Source organism: Argentina anserina, chromosome 2, assembly GCF_933775445.1.
Source record: "Argentina anserina chromosome 2, drPotAnse1.1, whole genome shotgun sequence".
Taxonomy (NCBI): Eukaryota; Viridiplantae; Streptophyta; class Magnoliopsida; order Rosales; family Rosaceae; genus Argentina; species Argentina anserina.
This window is the reverse complement of record NC_065873.1, coordinates 8,375,644-8,385,752: the sequence shown is the minus strand read 5'-3', so window position 1 is coordinate 8,385,752 and position 10,109 is coordinate 8,375,644. Positions and strand designations below refer to the sequence as shown.

Genomic DNA, 10,109 nt, shown 5'->3' with positions numbered 1-10,109 from the left:
AGACTTAGGAGGGAGATTCATAACTTCACTCAAAATCATGGTGATTCACTCTATGAGGCATGGGAGGAATTTCAGGAACTATAAACGAAGTGCCCTCACCATGGTATTCTGTTGGATGATTTGGTGCAATTCTTCTATGAAGGACTCGACACCACTAATAAGAGCATGGTGGATTCGGCATGTGGCTGCACATTCATGAACAAGACCGGCCAATAAGCTTACACCTTGATTGATGACTTGACCGACAACAATCGCCAATTTAGTTCCAAGGAGAAGAGAGGAAGCAAGACCATGGGGGGTATGATGTTGATACAAGAAATCAGATGGCTACTTTAGAGAGGAACCTTGATGTTCTAGTCAAGGCATTCAATGGTTCAAGCATCAACACTCAAGCGTGTAACATTTGCTCTTTAATAGATCACACAACCGAAAATTGTCCAAATGGTGCACTGACTCAAGAGGAGTTGAACTTCATGGGGCAACAAAGACCTAAGTACGATCCTTACTCAAACACATACAATCCTGGACTTAGAGATTATCCCAACTTTCGTTGGAACAACAATGCTCAACCGTCCAATGCTCAAGGTCAAGGACCTCGTCCTTCAGGTTTGTTTTTGAGGCCTCAGGTACCTCAAGGTTCTGTGCCCTTTAACTCTAATGTTCATAGGTCGAATAATGCATATGCACCTAACTATGATGAACTTTTGAAGTCCCTTGCTCAGGGGCAACATAATTTAAACTCTGCTACTCAAGCTTTAGTTACAAGTCAACAAGCTCATTCTAAGGACATAACCGAGCTTAAGAACCAGATGGGACAAGTGATCGACTTTATGGGTAAAATCCATGAAGGAGGTAAGTTGCCGAGTCAAACTGAGCCAAACCCTAATGTGAAGGCCATGATGACAAGAAGTGGGAGGATCTTGGATGCTCCATTGCAGTAAAACAAGAAGGCCGTGCCTTTTAAAAGAAAAAAAGCCGAGAGTTTCAATGTTAATAACTTAGAAAAGGACCATGCGTCCTCTAAGGCTAATGATGTCGTGCCTTTTCCCCGAAGTGATCATGTCGTGCATGACAAAGGTAAGGATTCTAACTCTAGTGGTTTGGTTTCAACTATTGCTCTTCCTCGTGTTCCCTTTCCCAATAGATTTGCAAAGCAAAAGAAGGATTACTCTGATCAAGCCATGCTTGACATCTTCAAAAAGGTGGAAGTGAACATGCCTCTTATTGAATGCATACAACAAATCCTAGGTATGCTAAGTTTTTGAAATAATTGTGCACCAATAAGAGGATGACTCGAGAGAAGGAGCTTGTCACAATGAGTGAGACGGTTTTTGCCGTGCTTCAAAGGAAGCTACCACCCAAGCTTAAGGATCCAAGGAGTTTTTCTATCCCTTGTACAATCGGAAACATGACATTTAAAAGGATAATGCTAGACTTAGGTGCATCAATCAATATAATGCCTTACTATATTTATGAGGATCTAGGTCTAGGTGATTTGAAACGAAATAATGTTGTGATTCGATTAGCAGAATGTTTCAACAAAGTCCCTTTGGGCTATGTTGAAGATGTTCTTGTGCAAGTTTCGAGCTTAATTTTCCCTACAAACTTCTATGTCATTGACATGGAGCCAACCAAAGCAGATGACAATGAGGTCCCTATCTTGTTGGGTCGTCCATTCATGAGGACTGCACGAACGAAAATCGATGTGTTTAGTGGATAACTCACATTTGAGTTCAATGGTGAAGTGATTAGCTTCAACATCTTTAAAGCCATGAGGTATCACCTTTCATAATTGAGTGATTGTTTTTCAGTTGACATTCACGATTCCCTTGGATATAATTATCTAGATACCTTGGGACATGAGAAGTTGGCACTCACTATTGCCCAAGGGGCCGGATTTACAAGTGATGGTTCCAACGTTTCTGAGTTGGAAGCTAATGATGCCGTGCCATCATATGTTTTAGAGAACGTGACCTCTCTTGAGGTTGCACGTGAGGTAAGCTATGTCTCTCGTAGTCTAATTCTCTTAACCACTAACAAGAATCTTTCTTCTGTAGTGCAAGCCCCAAAGATGGATCTTAAGGTTCTTCCGGACCACTTGAAGTATGCGTTTTTGGGAGATGAGGATACATTCCCAGTGATCATTTCATCTACACTCAAAGAGGAACAAGAGGAGAGATTGATTGAGGTGCTGAAGAGACACAAGACGGCCATAGGATGGACCCTAGCTGACATCAAGGGAATCGGTCCTACCATGTGTGTGCACCTAACTTTGCTTGAAGATGGTGCCAAACTGACCAAGGAAGGTCAAAGACGTTTTCACGCATCAATGATGCAAGTTATCAAGGATGAGATCACTAAGTTGCATGATTGTGGTGTCATCTATCCTATCTCGGATAGTAGGTGGATCTCCCACATTCAAGTTGTGCCAAAGAAGTCCGAAATCACGGTGGTGAAGAACAAAGATAACGAGTTAGTGCCTCAAAGGACAATGACTGGTCACCGTGTGTGTATCGACTATAGGAAGCTCAATGCTACGACAAGGAAGGATCATATGCCATTGTCATTTATTGATCAAATGCTTGAGAGGTTAGCTGGTCATTCTTTCTATTGTTTCCTTGATGAATATAGTGGATACAATCAAATTAGTGTCGCAGAGGAATATCAAGAGAATACTACATTCACATGCCCTTTTGGTACGTTTGCTTATCGTCGCATGCATTTTGGTTTATGCAACGCTCCAGGTACGTTGCAACGTTGTATGTATTATATTTTCTCAAAGTATATTGGTTCTAAAATTGAGGTTTTCATGGACGATTTCTCTGTTTATGATGAAAATCTCGATGCATGTTTAGAGAATGTGGAACTTGTGCTTAAACGTTTTTGAAGAAACTAACTTGGTTTTGAATTGGAAAAAATGTCATTTTATGGTTCCTCAAGACATTGTCTTGAGGTTGATAAGTATAAAATAGATCTTGTGCGTCACTTACCCCTCCCCACAAATGTGAATGATGTTCGATCGTTTCTTGGACATGCAAGTTTCTATCGTAGGTTTATCAAGGATTTTTCCAAGATTGTGAAACCATTGAGTTCATTGCTTCAAAAGGACGTTCCCTTTCACTTCGATGATGATTGCAAGCACACATTTGAGACTTTGAAGAAGCTCTTAACGTCGACACCGATCATGGCACCGCCGGATTGGTCCTTGCCGTTTGAATTGATGTGTGATGCCTCTGACTATGCAGTTGGAGCCATGCTAGGGTAGAGGAAAGACAAGCAGCCCTATGCCATTTACTATGCTCAACAGAACTACACCACAACTAAGAAATAACTTCTCGCCGTGATCTTTGCTTTAGATAAGTTTCATTCTTACTTACTTCAATCCAAAGTTATTGTTTACTGTGACCATGTAGCTTTGAAGTACTTAATGACGAAGAATGATGCCAAACCGAGATTGATTCGATGGATATTCTTACTCCAAGAGTTTGATCTCGAGATCAAGGACAAGAAGGGAAGTGACAACGTTGTGACAGACCATTCGAGCCGTTTAGTGAGAGATGTCGAACCCTTGGCCATTCAAAAGAGTTTTCCGGATGAGCAACTCTTTCGAGTTGAGGTAAGTGAGCCATGGTATGCATATATTATCAATTATCTTGTTTCTAAGCAATTTCCATATACTTTATCGCATTCTCGAAAGATTAGACTCAAGGTTTTAGCTAAGTATTACATTTGGGATGAACCTTACTTGTAGAAATATTGTGTTGATCCAATCATTAGGAGGTGGGTCCCTGAATCTGAACATTATTATATACTTTTTGTCATTCTAAGTCTTGTAGATGACATTTTGGTTAGCGTAGGACTGCTCTTAAAGAGTTAGAATGTGGTTTCTTTTGGCTTATGATTTTAAAAGATGCATATAACTTTTGCATGACTTGTGATAGATGCCAACGCATGGGAAACTTAGGATCTAGAGATCAGATGCCTATGACACCGATTATACATGTTGAAATATTTGATTATTGGGGCATAGATTTCATGGGACCTTTTCCTAACTCCAATGGTTTCTTGTACATACTCGTTTGTGTTGATTATGTTTCGAAATGGGTGGAAGCAAATGCCACCCGGACTAATGATTCTCGAGTTGTTGCAGATTTCCTTTGTTCTAACATTTTCTCTTGATTTGGTATGCCGAGAGTTATCATTAGTGATGAAGGATCTCATTTTTGCAACCGGACCATTGAGGCGTTGCTGAGAAAGGATGGTATCAAGCATAAGGTTCCTACGCCTTATCACCCCCAAACAAGTGGGCAAGTTGAGCTATCTAATCGTGAGATCAAGAGAATTTTGAAGAAATCAGTTGGACCATCACGCAAGGATTGGTCTCATCGATTAGATAATGCTCTTTAGGCCTATAGGACTGCATATAAGACCCCTCTTGGTATGTCCCCTTTTTGGTTAGTCTATGGTAAGGCATGTCATCTACCCGTGGAGCTTAAGCATCGTGCATGGTGGGATGTGAAGAATTTTAACACGGATATTGATGAGGCCGGAGTGCTTAGAAAGTTGCAATTGGATAAGCATGAAGAGATTCGAAATGAGGCCTATGATTTACAAGAAGAAGACTAAATGTTCTATGATCGTATGATTAGGAAGAAACACTTTATCATTGAGCAGAAAATTCTTTTGTTTAATTCTTGACTTGAGTTGTTTTCTGGAAAATTACGGTCTAGATGGATAGGTTCTTTCATTATTACTAACATTTTCCTTCTGGTGCTATCATGATAAAGAGTATGGTGAAAGGCACTGAATTTCAGGTCAATGGACATCGCTTGAAGCCGTATTTTGAAAATATGGAGAATCATGTTGAGGAGACTTCTCTCATTGAACTGATGGGAAGCACGTGATCTTTTTGGAGATAATGTAGGTTATAGACTCTAAACTTAAGCCAATGACGGAGCCGTCAACGAGTGTTTTCATTTTCTTATCCCTTTACTCTTTAATTTTCGTTGCTTATCATATTGTACATTGAGGGCAATGTAAGTTTTAAGTGTGGGGTAGGGTATACATCATTCGTTGTATTCTATTGTTTGATGCCCATGTTTTTTGATTTTGTTGCTTTGATTTATATTTTGTTGCTTTATTTTCGATTTTTATTGTTTTGGTTTTCTGTTTTTCGATTTGTAGTGTTTGCTTTGTCTCTGTTTTGAGTCTTAGGTATGCCTTTAACTATTTATGATGAGTTGATCTTTGAATAATTGGTTGATAGATGATCACAAGATTGAGATGTGTTTCATTGTTATTTAATGGTTAATCGATGTGTAGAAATTGTACGAACCTGTAGTAGATGAGGATTTTGAAACCTAGGTACATAATGAGCATGTTCGTTACTTGTTTTGATTCATGTAACCTTTGTGAGTATCGAGCCATATATGTGTCTTTCTTTTTTAGTGCTATTCTATCGTTTATTGGCTATATAATCTCATTACATTTATTTTGATCAATTCATATGGCATAGAATTGCAATGAACTAGAGACTGTTAGAACTTACTTTGTGAAACTTTTGAAACTTTTTATCATAATATATTCTGATTTTGAAAATGATTGTTGGATCTTTTTAGGATTTCTACCACGTTAAGCTAAAAAGCCGTATTCCGTATTTTGAGCCCTGCTTGGGACACCTTAGTGTTAACCCCTTTGAGCCTACGCTAAGCCTTTTCTTTCATCACTAACATGTTAATATCTTTGCTTAGTATAGTTATGTCTCTACCCTTGTCTTTAAGGCTTGGCAGAGCCATTCCTTGGTGTTAATATGGAGTGATAATTCGATTAAAGTGTGGGGTTATGCTATGTATGTATGACATGACCCGCCCCAAAATATACCCTAATATCGAGGCAGATCGTGCGGGGACCACTATCAAATGAGATATACCCAAAAAGTTCGGCATACTTTCCCCTAAAAGTAGCAAACCTTACCTACACCAAACGACACTCCCAATATCACAAATCCAACCTCAACACCTCCCGGGCACCTCAGAAATGATCTCATACTCCCATTATTCGAATTTCTGATTTTTCTCTCTCTTTTTCTCTTTATTTCCCTTATTTATACTATTTTCCAAATATGCCTAATTACCTTTTCTGATTCGTAACTTCTTCATACGAACTCTGATTTAGGCGTACCGCGTGTCTACGAATTCGTATCGACGAGCCCTACAACTTTAGTGACGAACGTTTTCCCGAAAAACTTATGCATCGACAAGTCAACTTTTAGAGTCGCTACACTTGGTACGACTCTCAACATGGGAAAGAGGCAAAAAGATTCGGTCGTAACATTCTCCCCTCCTTATAAAAATTTCGCCCTCGAAATTTACATACCTAACAAAAAGGGAATAGGGTAATATTATCTCACAACCCTTCGTCTCCCTGGTAGCCTCTCTTCCCTCGTGGTTCACTAACAACACATACACAACGGGTTAATTACATAGAGTTAAGATTTGATCGTCATTGGAGAATTACATCTTCTCAACCCAACCGATATCAACATCATGATAACTTGTCTAAAAATTGGGAAAACCCACATAAGCGTTAAAGAAATTAACTCAAGTGAGGAAAGACTCGTCGGGAATAGCCCACACAACTTTGAGCTTTACGGTTCCACGAGTTTCTCATATACCTAGTGAACTCGCATTATTTTGCGCAACAAATTCATACACTCTCAATCCAATCCCTTTACAACAAGTTTTCGAAGCAACAAATTAGGAGGAAAGTTACCACCGGCATCTCGTCTCACGAGGGATCACCAAAAGACAAAATAACTCAAGAGTCTGTTTCTTATAATTCTTTAGCCCCTAAGGAAAACTGACACCATTATGGACGAATCATGACCTCCCAAGTCATACCTGGATGAGAAAGTAGTCCCACCACTATACAGTCTAATGAAAATGTCTTAAATGCAGGTCTTGTTTACGTATTAGGAATTTGGAGTATGCACTACTCACGTAGCTTCACACTTTAGGCTCCTTCTTAGGATACCTTACAGCTTATAAAGGGAATCTCTTCCCTTCAGAGCCCCAACCACAAGTCACATATAACCCATTTGGAATGAACACTAAGCGTCAGCTCGTGTTTGAAAGCCATCAAACACACTCGTGACTCAAGGAACTAAGGCTTATTTGAAGTCCCTCACTTTCTACCACCTCTTAATTACATGGTATCACCTGACAATTGGTGGCAAATCCTTCTTTACCGATGCTTCAAGCTATTTACCTTAATAACTCCAATACGACAACACCCTGCAACTACTAACCTCTAGATCAGCTAAATGCTTACCATACTTACTTCTCCACAACAATGTTGAAGGTCATCACAAATTGCTAAACATCGATAACTTAATAAGAATCTTCACTGTCGTGTTACCACCTTTACATGGTACAAATCTCAAAATTCGAGAAGGGAAACGTATCGGTTACTCAAGAGTGGCACATACACTTATGTCTTGGGCTTGGTAACTTGCTCACTTTATTCGTTGCCGAACCTTACTACCCTTGGTAGGTATTGTACAATCGTTTCTTTCGTACTGGTCAAGGGGACGTTTAATGCTTGTAGGCTTGTGCTTTTGCCACATATTGCTGCATACATTATAAAAGCAAGGACACACGTACTATGTCCGCGACTGGACTTCCTGGTCTCCACCCATTCCTACAACGAGTTAATGTAACATCCCAAATCGTGGCGTATGAATGGAAAGAAATGTCAACATAATACCAAATGGTGAAAGATGCAAGCCTCCCATTTGATTTACCTATCATAGAGAAAAAGGTAGGTCATTTGGACCTCTAAATAAGGTCCTACTCCAGTCTCCTGCTATTCACAGAGCAATGTCGTGCAACACATCTATACTACACCTTTAACCAAAACGTGATAGCTCATACCTCATATCACTAATATCTAGAAATTTGTGCCACCTTGATTTTTCTATGGCCACCCATATTCCATAATCCAACCAAACTCTAAAGTCTAAACACAACAATCACACATGCACCAAAATATTTTCCTCAAATTTCTTTCCTTCGAGAAACACGCCTTTCTCAAACATCTTATTTCTGATAACTATCCAAATTATGAACTCCTTACTTGTCCAATTATGTGACAAAGATAGGTAGAAATCAAAATTACTTATAACTCTCATGATTGCTAAATATGGCTTCATTTGAGTTTCCATAACCAAAATGCTCAACATAAGCATGAATCGAATAGGAAGCTTGTAGGTAGTGGAAATGTGCACTGCCAGAAAATCCCGAGGAATTAATGCCATTCCCAAGTCTTCACATACGCTAAAATCCTTAATTTATGTATGAAAGCGTAGCTTGGTGCGATTCCGACATCTCCGAGTATCTCCCAAACATCTTGGAACCAACTACGTCCCATAATAACTTTTTCACAGGTCGCTGCAAGGTCAAAACGTCTATAATCATCCCACCTCAGCTCCTTTATGGATACCGAATCAGATTGCTCTTAGAATTATATTTTTTTCCAAGTGCTAGCGAGGGTTGCTACGCATCATGTAACAGAAAGACCGAAGTCTCAGTCCGTTTTGTCACATTCTCAAAATAATTCTCCTTCGTAACATCACGTCCAACTTGTCCTCATTGTCTCAATGGTTACAGCAATGATGCGAAGCTCTTCCTTCAAATGAAAATACGCACCTACATTCTCAAGGGAGATAAAGTTCAGTGTAACTTGACACATAACTTCAAATTCCTCACGTGATGAGGGCAACCAACAAGGGTGGAACAGTATCCCCAAGTTCTTATTCACGATTCCAATCCGAATTCCTTCTTAACATCAACTACCACACACACTTCAAGTATACTTCCAAACTCTTCCCTGTAATCGGACACAACAAGTGTACAACTTCGCGATAGTGTTGGAAATTTCAATTTCACTTGGAGATCATTCATCGGTCAACAAGTCTAGTGATCAATCCGGCAGTCAACCATTAACACCAAACCTTTCAAATAATAACAAATGACTCCTCATAAACTCTAAAATCAACACTATGCTCATGTTCAATTCAAATTATAAATCTATCAACCCTCAACAACCTTCACACATCTTACTACTATACAACAAAAGATTCGGCTTGCCAATCCTTGACCCAAATATTTCATGGACAAAAAAAAACATGACCAGGGAATTCGAGTTCTCGACTCGTAACTCGACCCCTACTAATCGATGATATCACCTCAGCTTATAATAGAAAAAGTGCAACCACATACCTTTTCTTAACACGAAGCAGGATGATCAGATAAGAGGTCGAGGTATAGGAGGCAAATTCGAATAGATAACCATCTCAATATGCCAATATTGTCAATATACGACACATATCAGGCGACATATGTCGGGTTAAGTGTTGTTTGGAGGTTTGGAGTGACATATATATCTGTATATGTCGTCTGAATAGAGTCATACATTCAAAGGTTCTTTATGTGGAAATGAGTGTAATATTTAGGCGACTTATATCTGTACATATCTGTATATGTAAGGTTTTGCTTTAATTCTAGAGGGATTCTAAAGTTGACCAAAAAATAAAGCAACAATAAGTATATGTCGTCTGAGTTTGGAGCTTAATTTTGAGGCAAACACCCATAGTTGACTAAATCAATGTTGTTAGTTTGACGACATTTATATGTCGTTGGATATTTTAGCTTCATTCCCTCAATTTTTGGAGGGATACATTGATACTTCTCCTTCCCAAACTTGTTGCCCTAGAACTAAGTATATACAAACTTCTTGGCTAGATGGGACTACATGTATATGTCGCTTAATATGTATGAAAATTTGTCATGTTTTTTTTAGGGATAACTTAATTATATATGTGTTCGCATATACTTATATGACATATATATTTTTGGAGAGCTAATTGGATTACTCTCCCTCCCAAAGTTGCTCTATCTAGACGCAAGTTGGCCCCCTTGATAGGACGACATATAAATGTCACCTATGTATGTCTGAAATTTGGTCACAAGGGCATTCTCATCTTTTCTCCAGTGTTATAAATAGAGAAGAGAGGAAACCCTATTTCTCATTTTTTTCCCCTTCTCATTCTG

At 39.1% G+C, this 10,109-nt stretch overlaps 1 non-coding gene across 1 annotated transcript; it reads right to left on the bottom strand.

The window, feature by feature from the left end:
• LOC126785540 (small nucleolar RNA R71) lies at positions 1-107 on the bottom strand. The gene has a single exon (XR_007671071.1). It is a non-coding gene; the product is annotated as a small nucleolar RNA R71 (small nucleolar RNA).
• Between the last annotated feature and the right edge of the window lie 10,002 nt (positions 108-10,109).